Genomic DNA, 26,735 nt, shown 5'->3' on the forward strand with positions numbered 1-26,735 from the left:
ATCTCCATTGAATTTGTATTGATAGCAGACTGTGATGATGCGGTCTACCGTTTGATTAAATTTATTCACTTCAGAGACTTGCTTTTTAACTTTTCAGTCTGACAGTCATAACTTTGAATACTAAACATATTGCTGTGAAGTTCATTTAGCACTTAACTATGGCAGTGCTTTATTGATCTTGTTGAAACTCAGGATAGAATGTTGTCATTAGAAATCAATATAAGTCATGTCTCTGCTAGCTCACCTAAGTGCTGATTAAATATTGCTGGCAGTGATGATCACAACAGTGTTAATACAGGAAATTCATTGTGGCTTTAATTTTACAAGAAGCTCTGATAATTAATTCCACTGCCTCACCCAGTGGGGTTAACAGCAGAGGTCACAGGAACTTTTTGTTTATTTGAAACTAGACAACGGGGTGACCCACTGGGGCACCCTCTGAGAGAAGGGTAGTGCAGCCTGATGTGACCAGAATGAACATTAAATTTTCCTGAATGCTATTGGTATCGCTTTGCTTTGGAAATTGAAGAAGAAAAACCAGTTTATTGAAGAAAGACGCGTAGCAAGGCAAATATAGCTCCTCCTCGTTTAACGAAGGACACTTCGGATGGCAACATTTCTGGTTGTTCTGCCACCCTTGTTCCTCTTGTTGTCATTCCAGAGACGTGCAGTCCTTTCATGCGCCAACTCTTCTGCTGTTTATTCTTTGTCTCTGATCTTGGCGACGTGCATTTCTCAGCTCCTTTGTCTCTTCCGCTCTCCTCCTCCTGTGCCTGTTGTTGTCATTCTGGAGATGTGCATACCTCTCCTCCTCTGTCTCTTCTCTCATCTTTTTAGTCCTGACTCTTTGATCCTGGAGTCGTCTGGCCCTGGCCTCATCTGATTCTTGTTCTCTCCCTCTACTTGCCGCTTTCCGACGACATTTGGCATCATCTTTGACCATAATGTCCCTCTTCTCTTTCTACGTGGCATAATTAGGCTGACAATTTTTTTTTACCCTAATGCTGGATAGAAGATATGAAACACTAATACCAAAGGAAGCTGATTATTCTTGATGATGTGGTTGGTGTTCTCCTAAATGGACGTGATATAGTCAGTGCTGCCCTCTGACTACAGCAAAGGGTTTTATGGGTGTCTCGAAGTACGTCATTATGGGTTACGGGATGTTATGTCATGCCTACATTTAGAGAAGATCCGATGTTCAGTTTTTGAATCTAGTCAAGACTTTGTTACATTGCGGGGACCATTTTTGAGTTATTTTCAAAACCTTTGATTTGTTGTAAAAGTACAGATGGTGGCTAATAATATATTTTATTATATTTATTATATTTTATATATTGAATTATATTTCATTATATAGGGTTATTTTCCCTTTTTACGTGCTTTTTCTATATTATTATATATTCTATATTATATTATATTTTATTATGTAGGGTTTATTCCTCTTTCTTCTTCCTTTTCCTAACAGCTCTGACTTTGGTAGCGGGTTTAGATTTTTTTCTATATAACAATATTATTATATTTCAATATTATGATTTAATTTAATTTTTATGGATACAGGGTTTTGTGATTGTAACTGTATTTTTAAAACAATGTATTTGGTACTTTTTTTAACATAATATACACCTTCTTGTACTCTGTATTCCTTTATGCAGAAACTAATAAAAATATTGAAAGAGAAGTACGTTATTATAATAAGATTTAATGATCCCTTATTGATGGATGGCAGTTGGATCTGTCCCAATCCCGCACATGCTGATGGTGATACATGACCGCTCGAAATAGAGCTGCCCTGCGCTTTTGCTCTGGTTGGTGTCGCTGCTGAGGCTGGCTGTGCACATGCCTCTTGGTGCCATGTCCCAATTTCCACGATGGCGGTTCAGCTCTCAGGTGAAAACAGGGCAGTTGATTTTGGTGAATGAACAATTTTATATGAATATTTAATCTGAACTTTGCCTGCATTTTGTAAGTTAGCGCATTTTAAGTTGATTTAGCCAAAATCAGCGCCGCTGTAACGCACCGTTTGCGCTAATTGGAGGTCACAAACAGACTGACGGAGCATGAGAGTTTTAGTAGTATCTAGATAGGATCTAGTGTTTTCCAGAATATATACAAATAAACTCTTTCCAGGCTTTCAGCTGGGTGGAAGCCCGAGAGAATTTATTTGTCGTATATTTGTCTGAGGACGTATATTATTCGTCCTATTCGTCAGGAAGGCACTAGATCCTTTTTCACTTACTTCTACAGGGAGGAAGTTCACCGCAATATTCGTCACTTTGAATCATTGCGTTAAGAGAAGACAAAGATTCTTTGTTCTTTAGCCTTCCTTCTGAGATGCCGGGACAAGTTTCTATTCATTTAATTATTCATTTTTTTTATTGAGATACAGTGCAGAATAGGCCCTTCTGGTCTTTCGAACTGTGCTGCCTGGAAACCCCTGATTTAACCCTGTCCTAATTATGGAACAATTTACAATGACTGGTATGATTTTGGACTGTGGGAGGAAACCAGACCACCTGGAGGAATCCTACGCGGTCATGGGGAGAACTTACAAACTCCTTACAGGCAGCAGAGGGTAATTGAACCTGGGTCACCTGCACCATAAAGTCACTGCACTACCATCCCGCCCTTTGGTGTGGTAGAAGGAATAGTGTGAGTCCCACTTGGAAACTCCGCATCCTTACCTCCAAATAAAAACTTTTTGTTGGAATAGCATGAAATTATAGTCCTCAAGGCAGAAATCATTTAATTCCTCTGTTCAAACAGCCATGGAAAAATCGAGTGATTCATGATAAAGGAAATGTGATGGGAGTCAAAAGAAATTGACATTAACCTATTAGATTTCATAGTTCATATAAATAACACAGGTAGGTTGAGAGACTGGGTTCTGTGATTGACATAGGTCAAAGAAGTATTGTTTGTGGTCCAATTTCAGTTTCAAAGCAATATATTACTCGAGGTGAGGGAAGGTTATTTCTGCCTAGAAAGCTTTGCTGTGAGGATTTAACAAAGTACACATACTACCATTATTTTCCACAAAACCATTGGATAATGTCACTCTATCAATTACTTCTTTGTAGGAAGGATTTTCTGAAAACATCAAAGCAAAACCATACTGGTGTGTTTTTAATAGGTTTTAAGAATGTAAGTGTGAAAGCACTCATCTTTGACAGCGATAAGCAAATCCTGCTGCATTAATTATTAGATGCAGAAATTAAACCTTCCACTATTGTAGATTTGCCACGTACACTGACATTGTGCATAAACAAAGGTTGTCCCAATTCTTACTGAAATTCTTCACAGTTTGTTAAATGTCAAGGTTTATTTCTGTATGGAAGAGAAGATAACCACCAACAGTTGCAAACAACTCAAGGGAATGGTGTATTGTTGGACGGGAACTTCATAAATATTTGAAGTTTTAGGAACCTCAGAAGTGGAGGTAACGCATCAATGATCCAGATTGAAAACCTATGCAAAAAAAAAATCTTGGAAAATGCTAACAACTCATTTTCAAAAATTCATGACTATGCCCAAGAGAGGGAAAATTATTGAGCTGGGAAGAACCTATTGTATACTGCTTCTGTCATTATCTGTACATAGTGCAAAATACACATTTCAGAATGTGCAAATGTTTTGGCTCTCAGTTTTAATTTAAATACATTCAGTAAAAAATAGTTGAAGGTCCAAATTTCTGAAATTAAAAAAAAATCTCTTCCCCTATTCTGAATTTTCAAGTAAAGTAAAACTAATTTAGTTAAAAGAGGAATGTGTGTTCCATATCCTTTGAAGCACATACCTTGGAATCGGCAGTCATGGCCTAGATCAGGCATCCTCAACCTGTGGTCCATGGACCTCTTGTTTAATGGTACTGGTCCATGCAGTAAAAAAGGTTGGAGACCCTTAGTTGAGATTAAATAGTATTTAAATTACTAGACTCATTACCAGACACATGAAATATTAATCTAGAAATATGAGTTTGAATCCTAACAAATCAGCTGGGGCACTTATAAACCTTAAGATAGTAACAAAATTAGGACATTTCAGCCATAAGATCATACCTTAAAACATGGGAGCAGTATTAGGCCATTTGGCCCATCGAGTCTGCTGCACCATTCAATCATTGCTGATCCTTTTTCCTCCACTCAGCCCCACTCCCAGCCTTCTCCCCATAACTGCTCATGCTATGGCCAGTCAAGAACCTGTCAATTTCTGTCTTAAAAACACCCAATGACCTGGCCTCCATAGCTGCCTGTGGTAACAAATTCCACAGATTCACTACCCTCTGGCCAAATACATGTCTCTGCATTTTGTTTTAAATGGACACCCTTCTATCCTGAGGCTGTGCCCTCTTGTTCTAGACTCCTCCTGTGGTGATATCACATGCCACGTGTAAGAATGTGATTGGACGGAGCTATGAGCATGCACAGAACTAACAGAATGATCTAGAAGCATGGCAGTGTTAAAAGTGGTTGCTGTTTGCTGTTAAGTAAAAGTTCTAGTTTTAATTCTTTCGGAATATGGTTTGTTCTTAGTAACCCACGCTAAGTACAAAGAACACAACATGTTATCAGAAGTTGGTCTGGAAGATTAGTTCGTTTCGCTAACACGGGAGAAGCAAAGATAATTGAAAAAAAAGCACAAACTTTTTTGTTGCTTGCTAACAGATTAAAGAATGGAAGTTTTGCAATTCCCATCGACACTTCAGCTGACTGGAAACATTGCTGAAAACTGGAAAAGATTTAAACAGCGTTTTGAAATTTATTTATCGGTGATTGGAGCAGAAAATAAAACGGAAAAATCGAAAGCTGCCATTCTACTGCACATGATTGGGGATGACACAGTTGAGGTATATAACCATTTTACTTTTGAGAATGGAGATAATTTGAATCTAAAAGCAATAATCGACAAGTTTGAAGCATTTTGTATACTGAAGCGCAATGTGACGTATGAACGGTACAAATTCTTTACATGCAAGCAGAAAGCTGGTCAAATGATTGATCAATTTGTTACAGAATTGAGAAACCACAGTAAAACATGCGAGTTTGCAGAGCTGACAGACTCTGTCATTAAGAACAGAATTGCTTGGTGCATTCTGGATAACGCTCTGAGAGAAAGACTCTTAAGAGAACCAGATGTGAATTTGGAAAAAAATCATGTCTGCAAGCTTCAGAGACCGTGATGTCGCAGGCTACAGGGCTTTTTTATGGAGAATGGTGGTGTAGACGCTTTAATATGCAAACATATTAGAAAGATAATGAAGCAACAACAAGAGCAACAGAGAGCATGACGTCATCTGAAAGAAAAAAAACTTTGTGATAGCTCTGGGCAGCAACATCAGCCAAAAAAGTGTCTAGCGTATGGTAAAATGTGCAACGACTGTGGTAAAAATAATAATTTTTCACATTATTGCAGAAGTAGAAAGGAAATAAAACATGTAAATGCCATGCTTGAAAATGAACGTGAAGAGTTTTATATTGATGTGCTTTGTGAAAATAAACAAAGTAAGAATGACTGGACTATGCCACTACAAGTGAACCAATACATTATTCTATTTAAATTGGATACTGGAGCACAAGTAAATGTCCTTGCAGAATTTGAGTTCAATGCATTAAAGCCAAGACCAAAGTTACATCAGACAAATATAACAGTGACTGGGTATTCAGGTGCAGACATTCCAGTTAAAGGAACATGAGTGACAAATGTATCACACAAAAATATGGTGCACATGCTTTCATTTGTAGTCATGCCTAAGAATGTACAATCAATATTGGGTTTATCTGCCTGTGAGAAACTGAATGTGGTGAAAAGAGTCTTAGTCCTGGATAGTGACGCAGAGTCAGAATACAGAATACAATGATGAAAGAGCAAGAGAGAACAGAATTTGATTCCAACGTGGCAAAAGTAAAAGGAGTCATAAAGAAAAATCCCAGACCCATCCTTTTGTTACCAGCATCTGAAAAAGCATTGACACATAAACCAAACTTGCCGTACAGTACAATACAGGTTTCCCCCGCAACCTGAAGGTAGAGCGTTCCTATGAAACCGTTTGTAAGCCGAAATGTCATAAAGCAAAGAAGCAATTACCATTAATTTATATGGGAAAAATTTTTGAACGTTCCCAGACCCAAAATAATAACCTACCAAATCTTACCAAATAACACATAAAACCTGTATTAATACAAACATATAGTAAAAGCAGGAATGATATGATGAATATACAGCCTAAAAAAAGTAGAAATATTGTATGTAAGGTGTAGTTTCACTTAACAGAATCGGGAAGAAAGCAAGTGAAAATGGATTTGGAGAAATAAGATCGGCACGTACACACATATGCACACAACTGCCCGCACAAGGCTTCACAGAGTCTTTCTCTGGGTAAACACACGTATAAAGAGAGTGTCTTTTTTTTGTAAAAGTGAAAATCCTCTTTGGTCAGCAAAAACAGGTACTACTGTAGGTCTTTCATAACAGCGAGCTGTCGTAAAGTGAACATTCGAAAAACAGGGGCCACCTGTACTGATCTGAAGCCAAAGAGTGACAAGAATTAGGATCCAATTGAAGAAGTGAAAGCACAAGTGAAGGAATTGAAATGTTTTATTGAAATGATGAAGTCTCAGCATAAAAATAGATTAGTTAATGAATGAATTGTGATTTCTTCTCAAAGACCTCAGGAAAGAGCCAACTTCAGAGTTTCCATTAACTGATGCAGACCAGACAAAACATGAAAATAACAATGAAACATAAGAACTGTGTGAACCACTTAGAAGATCTACTCAGGTTCGTAAACCCCCCCCCCCCGAGAGACTGATAGCGACGTGTTAAATTATGCATTTGTTTTGATTAATGTTGCTAATTGTTTTTCTTTTTAAGGAAAGGAAGATGTGATAATACCACATATCAAATGTAAGAACGTGATTGGACGAAGCTATGAGCATGTGCAGAACTGACAGAATGATCTAGGAGCATGGCGGTGTTAAACGTAGTTGCTGTTTGCTGTTAAATAGAAGTTCTTGTTTTAATTCTTGCAGAAGATGGTTTGCTCTTAGTAACCCATGGTACGTACAATGAACACAATAGCTCCAACATGGGAAACATACTTTCCACATCTACTTTGTCTAGGCCCTTCAACATTCAAAAGGTTTCAATGAGTACAGAATTCCAGTGAGTACAAGCCCAGCGCAATCAAACGTTCCTCATATGATAATCCATTCATTCCTGGAATCATCTTTGTATCCCTCCACTGAACCCCTTCCAATGTGAGCACATCTTTTCTTAGGTAAGGAGCACAAAAATGTTCACAATGTTCAAGTTGACGCCTCACCAGTGCCTTATAAAACTTCAGCATCCCATCCCTGCTCTTATCTTCCAGACCTCTTGAAATGAATACTAACATTGCATTTGCCTTCCCAGCACTTACTTAACCTTCAAGTTAAACTTTAGGGTGTTCTACAGAAAGACTCCTAAGTCCCTTTGCATATCAGATTTTTGGAATTTCTCCCCATTTAGAAAATAGTTTGCACATTTATTTCTTCCACCAAAATGCATGACCATGCATTTTCCAACATTGTAGTACATTTGCTACTTTCTTGCCCATTCTCCTAATTTGTCTAAGCCCTTCTGCAGCCTCCCCGTTTCTTTTACACTACCTGCCCCTCTACCAATCTTCATATCTTTTGCAAAACTGGCACCAAATCCATCTATCCCAATATCTAAATTGTTGATGTACAGTGAAAAAAGTAGTGGCCCCAACACTAACCCCTCCAGAACACTACCAATCACTGGCAGCCAACCAGAAAAGGATCCTTTTATTCTCACTCACTGCCTCTTACCAATCAGTCAATGCTCTAACTGTGCTGGTATCTTTCCTTTAATATCATAGGCTCTTAATTTGATAAGCAGCCTCATGTGTGGCACTTTATCAAGGCCTTCAAAAAATCCAAATATACAACATCCACTGCACCCCCTTTATGTATTCCACTTTTAATCTCCTCAAATAAATCCGACAGGTTCATTAGGTAAGATTTCCCCTTAAGGAAACCATGCTGACTTTGTCCTATCTTGTACTGTGTTACCAAGTACTCTATAAACTGATCCTTAATAGTTGACTCCAACATCTTCTGAACCACCGAGGTCAGGCTAACTGGTCTAGAATTTCCCTTCTGCTGCTTCCATCCTTTCTTAAAGAGCGGAGTGACATTTGCAATATTCCAGACTCAAGGAACCATGTTAGAATCCAATGATTCTTGAAAGATCATTACTAATGCTTCCACAATCTCTACCGCTACTTCTTTCAGTTCATCTTTTCTGGGAGACTTATGCACCTTTAGGCCTTTCAGGTTGCTGAGCACTTTCTCCCTTGAAATAGTAACTGCACTCACGTCTCTTCCCACCTGGCACACTATTAGTGTCTTTCACAGTGAAGACTGATGCAAAATACTCATTTAGTTCATGCTTGTCACCTGTTATTATTTCTCCAGCCTCATTTTCTAGTGGTTTTTATATCCACTCTCATCTATCTTTTCCTTTTTATATACTTGAAAAAGCTTTTTCTATCCATTTTGAAACCACACACACAAAATGCTGGTGGAACACAGCAGCATAATGATGCTGCCTGGCCTGCTGTGTTCCATCAGCATTTTGTGTTGTTTGAATTTCCATCATCTGCAGATTTCCTCGTGTTTGCTCTATCCACTTTGATATTGTTTGCTAGCTTGCTTTCATATTTCATCTTTCCTGTCCTAATGATTCTTTTGGTTGCTTTCTGTAAGGTTTTAAAAGTTTTAATGTTTTTGGAACACATCTATCCTGCACCTTCCTTATTTTTTCCAGAAACTCAAGCCATTGCTGCTCTGTTGTCATCCCTGCCAGCATCTCCTTCCAATTTAATTTGGCCAACTGCTCTCTCATACCACTGTAATTTCCTTTACTCCACTGAAATACAGCTACTCCTTTACTTTCTCCCTATCAGATTTCAGATTGAACTCAGTCATATTGTGCTTACTGCCTCCTAAGCGTTCCTTTACCTTAAGTTCCCTGATCACCACTGGTTCACTACATAACACCCAGCCCAGTATAGCTGATCCCCTAGAATGCTCAATAGCAAGCTGCTTGAAAAAGCCATCTCATAGGCATTCAACAAATTCACTCTGTTGAGATCCATTAACTGCCTAATTTTCCAAATCTACCTGCTTTTTAATATCTCCCATGACTATCATAATATTGCCCTTTTGACACGACTTTTCTATTTCCTGTTGTAATCTGTAGTCCACATCCCAGCATCTGTTTGAAGGCCTGTATATAACTGCCATCAGAGTCCTTTTACCCTTGCAGTTTCTTAAATCAACCCACAAGGATTCAATATCTTCCGATCCTATGTCACATCTTTCTAATGATCCATGCATAGATTCTGCTCCAACATTCCATCATGGCTGATTTATTATCCCTCTCAACCCCATTCTCCTGCTTTCTCCCCATAACCTTTGATACCCTTACTAATTAAGTAGCCATTAACCTCTGCTTTAAACATACTGAATGACTTGGCCTCCACAGCCACCTGTGGCAATGAATTCCCCAGATTCAGCACAGCCTTGTTAAAGGAATTCCTCCTCATCTCTGTTCTAAAGGGATGTCCTTCCATTCTGAGGCTGTGCCTTCTGATCCTAGACTCCTCCACTTTAGGAAACATACTCTCTACATCCTTTTAATATTCGATTGGTTTTATACTCAAACTTCAATGAAAAGTTAGTCTGGGCAATGATGACTGGAATTTTAAAAGAAATATCAGATTCACATATCTCACTGAGAGATGGAAATTTGGTTAGTAGTCTGGTTTACATATGATCCCTCGACCAACATCAAAGGTTGCTACTGAAATGGTTTACCGATTTCAAAACTGATTTGACATAGATCCAGCAGCTCTCAAAATAAAAAAGACCAGCAGATAAAGAACTGAATGAGGCTTAACAGAATCAGGCATTCAAAATCCTTTTCTTAGCTTATGAGATGAAACATACTTCCATCTTCAGGGTCAGAACAAGACCAAGCTGCTGTATTTATGAAGATGCAAGTGTCAAAATAGATGGAAATCAGTAAGGCTAATAGTAGCTTAAAATTGAGAACACAAGGGTATAACGAAATATCCAGTAAATACAGGTTATATTCAACGGGTCAGGTAAAATCTGTCAAAGAAACATTATTGACATTTCACATCAATGCCCTTCCATCAGAAGTGACACAGGTGTGCCTGATCTACAGAATGCTTCTATTATTCCTTGTTTTTTATTTCAGGTTTGCATCATCTGCAGATTTTTGACTTTCAATACTTTACAAGTCAGCATGGTGCACAAGGCCACGTCTACTCTGTAGAAAAGACAAATCGGGTTATTGCTTATGCCATCTATTGCAGTAATGCTCGAGGCTGGGATACTAGCATTAATCTAAGTGGCTACATATGTCGATGGTTCCGGACCTAATCGTCAGAGAATACATAAATTATGAAAACATTTTTTATGTTTCATTGAATTGGTGCGCTTAATTATTCACCCTCATCCTAAACATATCACTGCTCAAGCTTCTCCAGTTCTGAAGTGTTTTTCACAGAGGTCGATCTAAGCCTCTTCAATTCTTTAGCTCCTTCAGTTGAGCAGTGGGCATTTCCATCGCCCTATTAGTTCCTTAAATTTCCTCTGCATCACTGCTCATCATTGAGTCTTGCAGAAATGAAATGTGCTAACTTTGGCAGTTAATATGTACTCTGAGTAATTTTTTTATAGGTAGCTTGGTAACAGGCCCTTCTGGCCCAATGAACACGCACTGCACAATTACACCCAAGTGACCATTTAACTTACTAACCTGTACACTTTTGGAACATGGATGGAAATCCATGCGGCCACAGGGAGAACGTACAAACTCCTTACAGAAAGCAGTAGGAACTGAACCCAGATACTGGTGCTCCAAAGCTTTATGTTAACCACTGCACTACCATACCGCCTCTTTTTAAGTCACAATTTTCAAAATACTTTGGTTGTAAAGCTGTACATTCACCAAAAATCTTCATAAATATTGATTTCCTCCTAACATTCTAATTCAGAATTACTGTGCAAATTGCAGCAATAATCTCAAAAGACTACAAAAGGCACTGGGCATGCATGTTGATAAAATTCTCATTTAACCATCACTGTGAAAACAAACAGCCTATTAAACATGGTTGTGCATTAAAGGACTAAAGAGCAGCTTTCAAAAAGCCTAAGGAACGTGCACTTTCCTGCATTAAAAAAATAAGAAAATGCATTTAAAGTTTTCTATGCTGTGTATGTTCATGTGTGTCTGAACTAGACAAAGGGAACAAAGAAATGCATGCGATTTCAGATTATGCCGTTGGGCACCATTTTATGTTTGCATTGCCCATGTCAAAACCAGTAAAACAATAACATGGAATATGTTACTCCAACTCACCCTTCTGCTCTCAACCTTGCTCCCACTCAAACTTACTCAGCCTCCCCCCCTCACCTACCAGCAACTCCTTTCCATAGAATGGAAAATACTGTTATTGAGAGAGTTAACAGCTGTAAATTCTGTTATGTCTCTGAAAAGCATAGGAATTATCTTGTTATCAATTTAATAACAGAAGCATGAAGTAAGTGATGCCATCCACCGACACCAGTAGCGCTGGGTCTCTTTGGGAATTCTCTTGTGCAGCAACTGTCAATCTAGGTAGATATGAACATATTAAACATTAAGGACAATGTACAAGGCCCATAAATCTATTCTTTCTGTGCCACTGGAATAGTAGATTCCATGAAACGATAAAGACAATCAATGCGGAATGGCTGACAGCCATGACCTATAAGGCTTCCTATTATAAGATTTTCTTTTTATGAATAATTTTGAAAAGTATTAATCCCTGACCTTCAATTCTGTGTGGCTTGCATTTAAATAAAGGTTGAGAATCTTTTTGTGTGAACTTCCAAAGATAATATAGATTAAATAGAAGAAATGCGTGTGATTACTGCAAATTACCACTTTTAAATCTGCAGTGTGTCACAAAAAAAATGTGTTTAACAAAACCTAGATTGTTGGTTAGATCAATTTTAATAAACTGAAGATAAGCTATGAGTACTTCAAACATTAACCGGTCAGTGAAGGTGACAGAGTTTCTGATCTAATTAGATTTGCTATGCCAAAGATGCAAATAGTCGTCATCGTCTCATTCTTCCTCCTCATCAACATCAAATCCCAGCCATATAATTTTATTCCAACATCACATTAAGCGATCTGGGAAATAAGTCACATTGTCAACAATATCCATTGCTCAGAGGCTTTTGGTGATTTTGCATTGGAACACATCAGCTAACAAAACTTTTATTTGCATTAACACCAATCAGTTTTCGCCATCAATAGAAGATGTGTCCTCATATGTATTGTTAGCATTTATTACAGCAGAATAATTCTATAAATCACTGCAAGTTCAATGTGAGATGAAAATAATGAACTACATTACAAAATATAGTGTTTTTTTTAATAAACACTTCTCAGTTGTCTGTAAAACAGAAGCATGTACTGACAAACAGAAACGGACTAATATAGTCACTCCTGTGGTGAAATTATGTTGAGAATTGTGAGTAGCTTAGTTGAAAACAATTAGGCAAGTGATCATGCATAATATTGCATAGCAAGAAAAAAGTCAAAATTCAAATTATCGTTGTTGTTAAAAAGCAGTATTTTATTGGTATCATTACAGAAGAAGTTGCATCAGCGATGATGAAGGGAAAGAAATAAAGCAAGTGGCTTGTAAGGAAAATTAATGAAACTATACACATGTGTAGAGACTGAAGCTGCTGCTCTAAATGCACTCCAGGGACAGAACAGGAGACTGAATGTCATGTTTTTGTTTGATGTATTTAAACCAGTCTGCTACCAAAAGTGGCTAATAGGAATGTCTGTTTGAAAACAGGAAACTTTTCAGTTTTATTTTAAACAGACATTACATTTGACGGTTGTGTACCCAAACACTTTCATCAGGAAGGGTAAGGAAATTAACAGCTGAATTGTTTTTGATTTTAGGCTTTGGAGATTCTTTCATTGACTGAGGAATTAAAAACTTCATTTGCAACCAAATGCAGAGTCCCTTTGGTCTTTATAGTCATAACTTTTTAGCACCTTTAATAAAATAAATCAAATCTACTGGCAGAAATCACTTCTAACAAAAAGGACAATTATAGGTATGAAGTGATTTACATTTCTGAACATGATATCTGCTAATAATCTTTCAGAGGAAATCAAGTACCAGGTTGGATTACACTGGGTGAGGCTTGAAGAGAAGGCAACAACACCATTGTTTTATTAGATTATGGCGAGGTGTTATATGAAGAAAATTTTGATCTCGTAGCAAGCAGACACAAAGAACTAAAAAAGGAAGATATTCATAAATTCAGAAGAAAATTCAATATTTTTAACCTAGTAAGTAATAGATATTATTACTACAAAATACCTGCATTTACGGGGAAGCTAAATAAATGTGGGGGAGAAAGAATCGGTAGGTCATGTGAAGTATCATTGGAAAAAGGGCACGAGGGCAGCACGATGGCATAGTTATTAGCACAATGCTTTGCAGTACCAGTGACCTGGGTTCAGTTCTCTCCATTGCCTGCAAGGAGTTTGTGCGTTCTCCAAGTGACTGTGTGGGTTTGCTCTAGGTGTTCCAGCTTGCTCCCGTGGTTCAAAGGTGTAGCAGTTAGTAGGGTAACTGGTCATTGTAAATTGCCCTTTGATTAGGATAGGCTTAAATCAGGGGTTGCCGGGCAGTACAGCTCGAGGGGCTGAAAGGGCCGGCTCTGTGCTGTATTTTAATAAATAAATTAAAGGTGGAGCACGTAGTTAGGTATAAATGTTGACATCAGCTGGACATAATAGCTTCCTGAATGGTTGACCTTCTGCGTAACTCTGCATTAAAAATTCATCTTTTCAGTTATTACATTTGCTGGAATATTAAACTTACAAAACTCTCACCAGCTATCAGTGGGTCAATGAGTCATTGGGTACCAGGTTAAACTCATCAACCTCTCAGTAATTCTAGTTGGAAAAACTCCTACTGTAGGAACATAGGAAGTACAGTATTTTCAGGACTCCATTATGAAACAGAAGTAGAGACTCACTTTTTGAGCTAGAAATAATCTTGTTGAGCCACATACAAGAGGCAGTTCTTTTCTTGGTAAATATGTAGTTATTGCCTTAATTGTACAAACAGGGCACAAAAGTCAACTGCTCTGCCTCATTTAGTAAAAGTGTGAAAGATTTTCTAATAGCCAGAGAGATGAACCCACAACACAGAGATGTGAGTTCAAATGTAGAGTTTAAATTCATTAAAGAAAAAAAACAATGCTAACCACAAGACTGTCCGTTTTTTGTGAAGGCCCAGTTGGTTCATAAATGAACATTAGGGAAGGAAATCTATTGTTTTTAACTAGTCTGGTCCAGAAATGAATCCAGACAAATCAATGTGATGGACTGTTAAACACCCTCTAAAATGGCTTAGTACACCACTTAGTGTTGTCTTTCCGACTGCAGCATTGATGCCTTGGTACACAATGTTCCTGCCTGCAAATCACAAAGGAGATTGCTCCCTGTACAGAAAGATAGGGGCTCCAGATTAGTGCTTGTTTTCTTTCCTTCCTCCTTCCTCTTCCAGCGGTCTGCTCTGCTATGTGTGCCTCTCCTCATTTCCCCAACCATACAGTATTCTACAAGTACACTTGCTGCAGCTGGGAGGAACGGGCTCACCTCTAAACTTTAAAATCAGGACAAATCTTTCAGCGCACACCACACCCTTTCCTATTCCCCTGCATTATCATTGTGTGCCGTGTCATATAACTACAACCATTATCAACACTCTTCAGAGATTGTCTGCCTGGCATCAGTGGTCACATAACCAGGACTTGTGATATGCATCAGTTACTCATACGACCATCCACCACTTGATCCCATGGTCATAACCCTGATCGGGGGGGCTGAGCAGGTGTTACACTTTGCCCAAGGGTAACTGCAGGCTAACATAGGAAAAGAGTGCCTTACACATCTTTTGGTAGAGACATATCTCTACCCTACCGGCCACTATTGAAAAAACACTTGCAAAATGATGACGCAAGAGTCTGCAGAAGCTGGAGGAACTTAGAATCTAGATGAAGGGTCTCCACCCAAAATAAGTGTCCATTTCCCTCCATAGATCCTGCCTGAACCACTATTTCCTCCACAGCTTTGAAAGTTGTTGCAGAATTCCATGAAAAGTTGACTCTGAATTCCTCTCCGTAGATGCTGCCGGACCTGTTGAGTACCTCCAGCATTTTGTGTGTTTCGGACACTTTGCATAACTTATTTACGTTGCTGTTTCCTTAAGCTCCCACTACCTACTAAATGCTTCTAACGGCGTCCACCTCAAATGGCCTCTGACAACCATGTCCAGCTCCTGTCCTTCATGCGGGGCTTCGCTACTCAGCTCAGCAGAACCACTTTTATTAACAGTAGAAGGGGCAAAGGTGCAAAGGATTACTAGTGCCTTAAAACCAGTCGCTTCCAGCAGATGTGGCTTGAGAGCCGCGGTTGGCAGCTCATCTAGGAGAAGGGAAACTCTGATCTCAAACCTCCACCGCTCATGGGGAAGGCTTCAGGAGTAAATCCTGATGGAAAACACAGAGCTACAGATCCTGAGGCAGTCCTACATTGAGTTCAACGACGACAGGCGTATCAGTCTCTTCTGTTCCTTTGGGTTCATCGGATGTGTGGAGAGAGGGAGCTTGCTATGTGGGCAACAGCTTGCTCTCCAAATTGTACTGCCCTGGCTTGTGTATCTAAACAGTGAGGATACAATGCCTATGGTCAACCCTGATCAGTGGAGACACAGGAGCAGAATTAGGCCATTCAGTCCATTGAGTCTGTTCTGCTCTTCCATCATGCCTGATCTCGGATCCCACTCAACCCCATACACCTTCCTTCTCACCATATCCTTTTATACCCTGACCAATCAGGAAACGATCAAATTTCACCTTATTAGGCCCATGGAATTGCCACTGCAGTCTGTGGCAAAGCATTCCACAGATTCACTACTATCTGGCTAAAAGGTCTATCTGTTCTAAAAGGTCATCCCTCAGTTCTGAGGCTGTACCCTCTAGTTCTGGACACCCCCTTTATTGGACACATTGTCTCCACATCCATCTTATCTTGTCCTTTCAACATTTGGTTGGTTTCAATTAGGTCCCCTGAATTATTCTAAATTCCAATGAGTACAGACCCAAAGCTGCCAAACGTTTCTCATATGTTAACCCCATTCATTCCCAGAATCATCCTCGTAAACCTCCGCTGGACTCTCTCCAATGAAAACACACCCTTTCTGAGATATGGAGCCCAAAACTGTTGTCAAATCTTCAAGTGCAGCCTAACTAGCTTCTTATAAAACCCCAGCATTATCTCCTTGCTTATATTCCCCTTGAAATAAATCCTGACTTTGCATTTGCCCTTTTTACCACAGACTCAATCTGTATATTAACCTTCTAGGAGTCTTGCATGAAGACTCCTAAGTCCCTTTGTACCTCTAATGTTTGAATTGTCTCCCCCATTTACATAATATTTTGCACTATTGTTCCTTTTACCAAAATGCATTACTGTATCATATATTTCTCAACACTGTATTCCATCTAACACACACAAAATGCTGGTGGAACGCAGCAGGCCAGGCAGCATCTATAAGGAGAAGCATTGTCGACTTTGTGGGCTGAGACCCTTCATCAGGATTAACTGAAAGGAAAGATAGTAAAGATAGTAAGTAAAGTAGGAGGGGGAGGGAAAATGCAAAATGATAGGAGAAGACCAGAGGGGGTGGGGTGAAGCTGAGAGCCAGAAAGGTGATTGGCAAAAGGGATACAGAGCTGGAGAAGGGAAAGGATCATGGGACAGGAGGCCTAGGGAGAAAGAAAGGGGGAGGGGAGCACCAGAGGGAGATGGAGAACAGGCAGAGTGATGGGCAGAAAGAGAGAAAAAAAAGGAGTGGGGGGGGAAAACTAAATATATCAGGGATGGGGTAAGAAGGGGAGGAGGGGCATTAACGGAAGTTAGAGAAGTCAATGTTCATGCCATCAGGTTGGAGGCTACCCAGCCGGTATATATGGTGTTGTTCCTCCAACCTGAGTGTGTCTTCATCTTGACAGCAGAGGAGGCCATGGATAGACATATCAGAATGGGAATGGGACGCCACTTTTCTGCCACTTCTTCCAATTTGTCAGAGACCTGCAGCAATCACCTGCCCCGCAAGAATATTGGTCTCCCTCGGATTTAAGTGCAACTGGTTCTTTTTGTATAGGTCACACTTGCCCCAGAGGAGGTCCCAATTATCCAGAAATCTGGATCCTTGCCTCCTGCTCCAATTCCTCAGCCATGTATTTATCTATCACCTCATTCTTTTCCTATCCTCACTGTCACGTGGCACAGGTAGCAATCCCGGGATAACTGCCCTTGAGGTCCTGCTTCTCATCGTCCTTCCTAACTCCCTATATTCTGTTTTCAGAACCTCCTCGCTTACGTTGTTGGTAGCAATTTGTACCACAACTTCTGGCTGCTCACCCTCCATTTTCATGACTGTGGACACAATCAGAAACACCGCGGACCCGGGCACCCGGGAGGCAACTACCATCCTTTGTTTTCTCGCATTCACTGAATAGCCTTTCTATTCCCTTAACTATAGAGTTCCCTATTACTCCCCCCATCCCCTTCTGTTCCCTACCCTTCTGAGACACAGGGCCAGGCTCTGTACCAGAGGCCGCTGTTGCTTACCCCAGGTAGGTCATCTAAAATGGAGTACTCACTGTTGAAGGGGACAGCTGCTGGTGTGCTCTCCACTATCTGGCTTTCTCTCTTCCCTCTCCTGACTTAATACCTTTACACTATTCTATTGCACTCTGCTGCTGCTGCTGCAAAACAACAAATCTCACGACACACGTCAGTGATAATAAACCTGATTCTGTGTTCCTGATTTACGCAGAACAGTTTAAAATTAGTGTAATCACTTAATAGCCTCTGCCTGGTGATTCTACAGCCTCCTCTGCTCCATGGAAACAAACTCACTCTCTTCAGACTCTCTTTAGCCATCATGCTCCAATGTTGGCAGCAATAGTTTACCACCCACTCCCGAACAATCACATCCCTCTGTTTCTGTGGTGAGCAGAAGTGCTTATTGTACTCCAGAGGGGCCTAACTGATGTTTTATAAAGCTGTAACAATGACAACCCAGCTCTCATTGTCTATATCATGGCCACTGAAGGCAATCATCCTATTTATTACCACCTTATCTATTTGCTCTGCCACTTACAGTGTCTATGGAGCCCTGGGCCCTTCTATTCATCAACACTCCTTAAAGCCCAATCATTTAGTGTGTGTGTCCTACTTTTCTTTGCACCTCAAGGTGCATCACTTCGCAGTCCAAAAATTGGGGAATGGAAACAGGGTTGAGAGAACAAAAAAGTGAAACAAAGCCTATTTTTATTTTGTCTTCAGAAAATCAATTCTGAGGATTTTTTTCCCAGTATTGATTGTTTTCTCTGAGCAGACCCCACACTCTGAAAATGTAATTTTTCATGCTCTGGATTTGTCTGTAATTATCACTTATTTCACCATTGAAAACTCACTTACTCCTGGATGGGAAACATCAATCCTCACCTTCTCACTTACTAATAGGCACAATTCCAAGGTTCACATTGGTGAGATTATATCAGTCCAAAATTAGAGTAATAAGATCAAAATTATGTATGCTTCAAATTTTCATTGAAGTATATCATCTTGGCATGGTACTAATTTAGGGGCAGTTATCAGTCTGAGGATCAAATGCCTTCCAAGAGCATGAATTGGCAAGTGCACGTCTGATGCAGTTTCCAGGCAGACTGCTCATGGCAAGTGCAATTGGGAAACTCTTGCAGAAGGAAAAATAAGCAAGAGTGGCAGGTTCACTGCGAGAGGAATACTTATCAGCTTGAGAGGAGTGAAGGAGCAACTATTTCTGGCACTCATTGCATTTGATTGCCAGCCTGAGAATGGGGAAGGATTTGAAATGGAAGAGAATGGTTAAAAAAAAAAATCACACAAGCTTCTGTTTGTCTTCAGCTTCCATTCCCTTACAGGGAGCACTCTCCATTTCAGTCGAAAGTGAACACTCCACTCTGTTCACTGTCAGAACAAGACAACAGGGAATACAACACACCACTGCCACTGGTGTCATACCAACACTGCGCTTGTTACTTTCCAATACTTTGATGAGTTCTGATGAGGTGTTGTTTTTTGTGATGAGATAGTTTCATGGTGGTTGGTGCTGGAGATGGGGGGGGGGAGAGGGTAAGAGAGGGGAGTTGAAGAAATGAGTTGCTATGAGAGTTTTCACTGACTTGCACCTTTAAAAACCCATGATTTATCTTTCCATAAGATATTAAGATATCAGAACAGAATCAAGCCATTTAGTCCTTCGAGTCTGCTCCATCATTTCATAATGGCTGATTCAATTTTCCTTTCAGCCCCAATCTTCTCCCTTCCCCCCGTATCCATTCATGTCTCGACCAATCAAAAATCTATCAATCTCAGCCTGAAATATACAGAAAGACTTGGCCTCCACAGCTGCTTGTAACAAAGAATTCCTGATTCACCCCTCTCTGGCTAAAGAAATTCCTCCTCATCTCCATTCTAAAAGGACGCCCCTCTATTCTGAGGCTGTGTTCTCTGGTCTTAGACTCTCCCAGCAGAGGAAACATCATCTCCACATCCACTCTGTCAAGGCCTTTCACCATTTGATAGGTTTCAAAGAGATCACCCCTCATTCTTCTGAATTCTAGTGAATACGGGCCCTGAGCCATCAACCGCTCTTCATATGACAAGCCATTAAATCCTGTAATCATTTTCCTGAACTTACTTTGAAGTCTCTCCAGTTTCAGCACATCCTTTCTAAGAAAAGGTGCTCAAAACTACTCAAAATACTCCGAGTGAGAAGTCACCAGTGCTTTTTAAAGTCTCAACATTACATCCTTGTTTTTATATTCTAGTCCTCTTGAAATGAATGCTAACATCACATTTGCCTTCCTCACCACAGATTCAACCTGCAAATTAACCTTGAGGGAATCCTTCACAAGAACTCTGAAGTCCCCTTGCACCTCAGTTTTTTTTTGTATTTTCTCTCTATTTAGAAAATAATCAACCCTTTTATCTCTTCCACCAAAGTGCATGACCATACACTTCCCAACACTGTATTCCATCTACCTCTTCTTTGATCATTCTCCTAATCTAAGTCCTACTATAGCCTCTCTACTTCCACAAAACTACCTGCCCCTTCACCAATCTTCATGTCTTCTCCAAACTTTGCAACAAAGCCATCAATTTCATTATCCAAATCATTGACATATAACACAAAAAGAATCGGTCCCATCACAGATCCCTGAGAAACACAACTGACTGAATGGTTAATCATTATGAATAGACGTTTGGGTTTCACTCTTGTGCCTTTTGATCACAAAGACATGTCTCTCTTCTGTTGTATAACATCACAGGAAATTCCTCAAATCTAATAAGACCTCCAACAAGAGAGTTGAATGAACAGTTGTCATGAGCAGGTCAGGGTCACAGATACAAAGTGATGGCCAAAGCTGTAGGTAGGCAGTGAGGAAACATTTTTCTCACACTTAATGGCTATGATATACAGCTCATCATGTAGGGAAGGGAAGCATGGTAGTGTTGTGGTTAGCATAATGCTATTATAGCACCAGCAAACACTGACTGGGATCAAATGCAGCAGCTGCATGCAAGAATTTTGCACGTTCTCCCCATGACTTTTCTTCCAGGTTTTTTCCAGGTGCTTCAGTTTCCTCCCATACTCCAAACATGTACGGTTAAGATTAGTAAGTTGTTGGCACTGGAAATGTGGCAGCACTTGAGGGTTGCCCAGCACTACTTTCTTAATTTGATTTGACACTAACGATGCATCGCCATGTTTTGGTGTACAGTGCTGTATAAAAGTATTAGGCACAAATATATAGCTAGGCCTGAGACAGTTGCAAAGTACTGCAGTAATTTTAAGTATTACACTGTACTGCTGCAAAAACCCCCCACACATTTCATGAACGACATGACTGATGATAAAACTGATTGCGATTTGGGTCTCTAGTGTGGACTTAGAGTGGGAAGGGGGCAGGGAGAGGGGAATCGTGTTTGAGAAATGGGGAAGGGAGTGGGGAGGGAGCAGGAGGCAGTAAAGAGACATTCTGGAATAATCAAAAAACAAATGTTTGGAATCAAATGACCTTGACTGGTGTCTCAGGGTTGGGAGCATCTGCACATAAGCCACCATCAACCCCAACAATCCTGTTCTACACCCCTCCCATGATATTCATCCTCATGATTTGCAACATCTTTTGCAAAGAAATGGAGGGATGGGTTAGTAAATTTGCTGATGACACAAAGGTTGGGGGTGTTCTGGATAGTGTGGAGGGCTGTCAGCATTTACAACAGGACATTGATAGGATGCAAAACTGGGCTGAGAAGTGGCAGATGGAGTTCAAACCAGATAAGTGTGAGGTGGTTCATTTTTGTAGGTCAAATACGATGACAGGATATAGTATTAATGGTCAGACTCTTGGCAGTGTGGAGGATCAGAGGGAACTTGGGGTCCGAGTCCATAGGATGCTCAAAGCTGTTCTGCAGGTTGACTCTGTGATTGAGAAATTGTGGGATTGAGTTTAGGAGCTAAGAGGTTATGTTGCAGCCACATAGAACCCTGGTCAATCCCCACTTGGAGTACTGTGCTCAGTTCTGGTCGCCTCACTATAGGAAGGATGTGGAAACCATAGAAAGGGTGCAGAGGAGATTGTTGCCTTGATTGGTGAACATGCCTTATGAGAATAGGTTGAGTGAACTCGGCCTTTTTTCTGTGGAGAGACAGAGGATGAGAGGAGACCTGATAAGAGGTGTACAAGATGATAAGGGGCATTGATCATGTAGATAGCCAGAGGCTTTTTTCCAGGGCTAAAATGGCTAGCACCAGAGGGCACAGTTTTAAGGTGCTTGGAAGCAGGTACAGAGGAGAAGTCAGGTGTAAGTTTTTTACGCAGAGAGTGGTGAGTGCGTGGAATGGGCTGCTGGTGACAGTGGTGGAGGCGGATATGATAGGGTCTTTTAAGAGACTCCTAGACAGGTACCTGGAGCTCAGAAAAATAGAGGGCTATGGGTAACCCTAGGTAATTTCTAAGGTAAGGACATGTTCACACAGCTGTGTGGGCCAAAGGGCCTGTATTGTGCTGTAGGTTTTCTATGTTTCTAAACTTTCCCTATAACTCAGGGCCTCAGGTCCCAGCAACATCTTTGCAAATTTTCTCTGCACTGTTTGTCTTAATTACATTCTTCCTGTAGGTAGGTGACCAAATCTGGACACGATACTCCAAATCAGATCTCACCTAGATAAACATCCCAACTTCTGTACTCAATTCATTGATTTATGATGACTGATGTGCTAAAAACTTTCTTACAACCCTATCTACCTATGATGCCACTTTCAAAGAATTATGAATTTTTATTACCAGATCCCTTTGTTCTATCACGTTCCTCAGTGCCCTATAAGATCTGCCTTTGATATTCTAAATCCCATTGACTGTTGGGTGGTTTATAATATAACCCCATGAATGTGTTGATACTTATTCCTCAGTTCTACTCATAAAACCTCACTAGACAGGCTGTCCAGTCTGTCCTGATGAAGCACTGCTGTGACTTTTTAAATCTTCTATCTCATTGCCTGTAAGAAACAACTTCAAGACTAGCTTTGGATATGCATAGTAGAAAAGAAGTAGTCGGGTTTCAGGGACCATGTGGCGGAATGAGGCAGACAGTCCAATCCATGTCATTTTCCTGCCCATTATTTGTTATATAGGAAGGGCAACAGTAACATTTATAAATGAGTAATGTGAGATTGTTCTGTGATGGCAGCACGTTCAGTATCAATGGAGAAACAGATTCAGGGACGTGCACTGTGAGCACCTAAGTAACATTTTGGTATGTCTAAAGCTGATTCAGTAAAACAGCTAAACTGAACCTGCTTTAGACAGATAGAAAGATTAGTGGGTATGAAGCTGTTATGCAAATAATGTTAGACTCAACAGAAAAGGCAGCTTTGATTGTTTCTGTACTGCATCTGCTGTTGTAAAACAACTCCTTAACTGGACTGCCTGCAAAACTTTACAATTCATATTTAATTTCTTTATTACTACCAGCAAAATGGCTCTGCTATTGATTATTCACCGGTCTTATGAGTATACAAATACTGAAACGCTCCGTAGTCTGAGATAACAAACGACATGCAGCTGGTAATGCAAGCTGGCTGGTGATGCTTCAAGCAGGCGGCATCCTTTCAAGGTCCCCCCCCACCACCCCCCCACTGCCCAGGACCTGTCCTCTTCTCATTGCTACCACAGTTACAGGAGCTTGAAAGCACACAGTTAACATCTTAGGAACAGCTTCTTCCTCTCTAGCATCAGATTTCTCAATCATCCAAGAGCTCATGAACACTACCTCTGTGCTTGGAGCAAACAGTTTTTTTTTTAATAGCATCAAATGTATATATTTGTGTTCAAAAAGCAGTGATTTTTGTCACTGACAGTTGGCAAGAACTAAGCAGTAAGACAATTCAGAACTGTTTTCCTCACTGCAGTTTTTAGTCTTCAGGCTTGGAGAATCCAGGAGTGAAAATGAAACCATTTCACTAATTCAACAAGTTATTTACTATGAAGAATTTGAAGGTATCGACAATGTGTCTGCAATCATCTTGTTCACTTACAGTCCATCAAAAGAACAAAGCAGCTGACACTGTATGAATTCCTCTGTCAATAACAATTAGGAACTAATACACAATTTTACAGTACTGTAGTAATGTTCTACTTTGCTCTGTATTTCATTCAAATACACAATTTATTATTCAATTAAACGGTAGCTTGTCTTTTTTTATACCTTGTAAACTATTTCCGTGAAACTTCAATTAACTGGGGCAGCTGTTTATTTGGGCCAAAATGTACTGATGTTCATGTGTCCCAATTAACCAAACTCCACTGTATTTCTTTTTGCAACTTACAGTATAATTTCACTTTACTGTTGACACAACACTGCAGGTTTCACAATGGATGTCAGTGATAGTTGGTCCTGATTCTGTTACATTGCTCCAGAAAGCAAGAGACCTTAAATGATGGTGCAATGAAATCCCAAACACTCCAATGAAGGCTTGCCTCGGAACAGGAGAAATCGGAAAACCGTCAACCTACTAGTAATCACCTGCTAGTCACAGACATAGAGCATACAACAATATAGCAAAATACAAGCATCTTTGGTCCACAATGCTGTCCCAACCTTCTAACATTCCTCTCACATAGCCCTCTATTTCTTTCATCCATGCTCCAATCTAAGAGTCTCTAAATTCTCCCCTGGCAGAGAAAAGCACTGTATTTTAAAGTTGTCCATTAGATCTTAGTTTGGGGGACTTTCCCAGTCTGTAATGTCCTTTCTTGGTTATTCTTGGGATTCTTCTATGGCCCCTATATATTCTGAGGCTTGTGAAGGAATCCAGTGCAAGTGTCTTTGACAGGTTCTTTGGACAAACACTATTCTGAGCTGGTTATAAATTGGGACAAGTTGAAAAAAGCTCCAATTTAGCTACATCTCTTGAGTCAATTCTTTTTTGCACAATTCTTCAAACAGGCCAGGCAACATCTATAGGGAGAAGCGCTGACGGCGACAGCACTCTTCCCTATAGATGCTGCCTGGTTTGCTGTGTTCCACCAGCATTTTGTGTTTGAAGAATTGTGCGCAGCTCCTGGTAGGATGGACCTGACAAAGGGTCTCGGCCCGAAACGTCAACAGCGCTTCTCCCTATAGATGCTGCCTGGCATGCTGTGTTCCACCAGCATTTTGTGTAAGTTGTTTGAATTTCCAGCATCTGCAGATTTCCTCATGTTTACAATTCTTCAAATGCGACCTCACCAATAACTTACATAATTTCCAAAAATTCAACAGATTTCAGTGAGATTCCCCTCTTTCTTCTAAGCTCCAGTGAATATAGGCCTTGAGCATCAAACTTTCTTCATATATTAACTCTTTTATACCTGAGATTTTTGTCATGAACTTCCTCTGGAGCTTTTCTAATGCCAGCACACCCTACCATAGCCAAGATGCACGAACAGCTCATATTACCAGTTTGACACCAGATCAACTGAAGCTGAGAGGGAGCAGCTATGTCCCCTGAGACACTCACCAAGTTTTGTAAATGTACCACAGAAAGCACCCAATCTGGATGCATCATGACTTCATATGGCAACTGCTCTGTCCAAGACTGCAAGAAACTAGAGAGAGTTATGTACACAGCTCAACACATCGCAGAAAACAGCCTCCCCTCCATGGACTCCACCTGCAAATCTCACTGCCTCAGAGAAGCAACAACAGTTGTCAAAGATCCCACTGAGCCTGAACATTCTCCTTTCTGCACCCTTCCCTCATACAGAAGGTAAAACAAAAACACATGAAAGCGTGCACCACCAAGCTCAAAGACAGTTACTATCACATTATTAAGTAATAAGCCTAATTCCTGGTACAATAAGATGGACTCTTCACATCACAGTCTATCTCATTATGGCCTTGCACTAATTGCCTGCCTGCACTGCACTTTCTTTGTAACTGTAATACTTAATTCTACATTCTGTTATTGTTTTCCCATCTACTACCTCAGTGCACTGTTGTGATGAAATGACATGCAAAACAAAGCTTTTCACAGTACCTCAATATAAGTGACAATCATAAATCAATTTACCAATACAAACTGCACTATTCTGCTACCACACCTTCATTTTTTCACCTAGTTAATTCAAATACAAACTTCTCAGAATAAATGGCTACCAGACGCTGCTGGTTATAATCCTGGTAGACCTACTTTTGCATATTCTTCTCAGCAGGCTAGATTTGCAGCTCCATTGATTGAAATCCTATGTTAAAACATACACTCACTGGCCACTTTGTTAGGTACAACTGCAAGGCCAAGATAGAGTGGATATTAAGAGGATGGTTCCAATAGTGAAGTAGTCTAGGACCAGAGGACACAGCTTCAGAAAACAAGGATGTCCCTTTAGGACACAGATGAGGAGGAATTTCTTTAGCTAGAGGGTGGCAATCGGGGGAATTCTGTGGAGGCCAATTCATTGGATATATTTGAAGAGGAGGTTGATAGGTTTTTGATTAGTAAGGGTGTCAAAGGTTACAGGGAGAAGGCAGGAGAATGCGGTTGAGAGGGATAAAAAAACCCAGCCATGATGGAATGGTGGAACATATGTGATGGGCTGAAAGGCTTAATTCTGCTCTTATGTCTCATAGTCTTAAAGTCCAATCCTGACTGTTGAGGTGAAGTTTCTATGACTCCTCCCACATCCCAAACCGCATACTGGTAGGTTCATTGGCCATTGTATATTGCCTTTAGCATGTGGATTTTTAGTAGAATTTGAGGAGGTTAGCAGCAACATTGGGGGAATATATTGGTTTAAGTTGCGATTAGAAAGAAATTTGGTGATGTCAGCATAGATCTGGTGGGCTAAGTTTTTGTGCTGCTTCTCTCTATGACTCTTATTTAAAAACCAATGAACTGTTTCATTGTTTTGCTTTCATTTTGACTGAGCAGTAACCTCCATGAGTAAGTAATA

General features: G+C 40.2%; 1 protein-coding gene across 2 annotated transcripts in view; it reads right to left on the minus strand.

The window, feature by feature from the left end:
* The window catches only part of LOC132401544 (dihydropyrimidine dehydrogenase [NADP(+)]-like), an 889,454-nt gene that overhangs the window by 225,454 nt on the left and 637,265 nt on the right, over positions 1-26,735 (minus strand). The gene's annotated exons all lie outside the window — the stretch shown is intronic.

The sequence above is a fragment of the Hypanus sabinus genome, chromosome 11 (genome assembly GCF_030144855.1).
Source record: "Hypanus sabinus isolate sHypSab1 chromosome 11, sHypSab1.hap1, whole genome shotgun sequence".
NCBI lineage: Eukaryota > Metazoa > Chordata > Chondrichthyes > Myliobatiformes > Dasyatidae > Hypanus > Hypanus sabinus.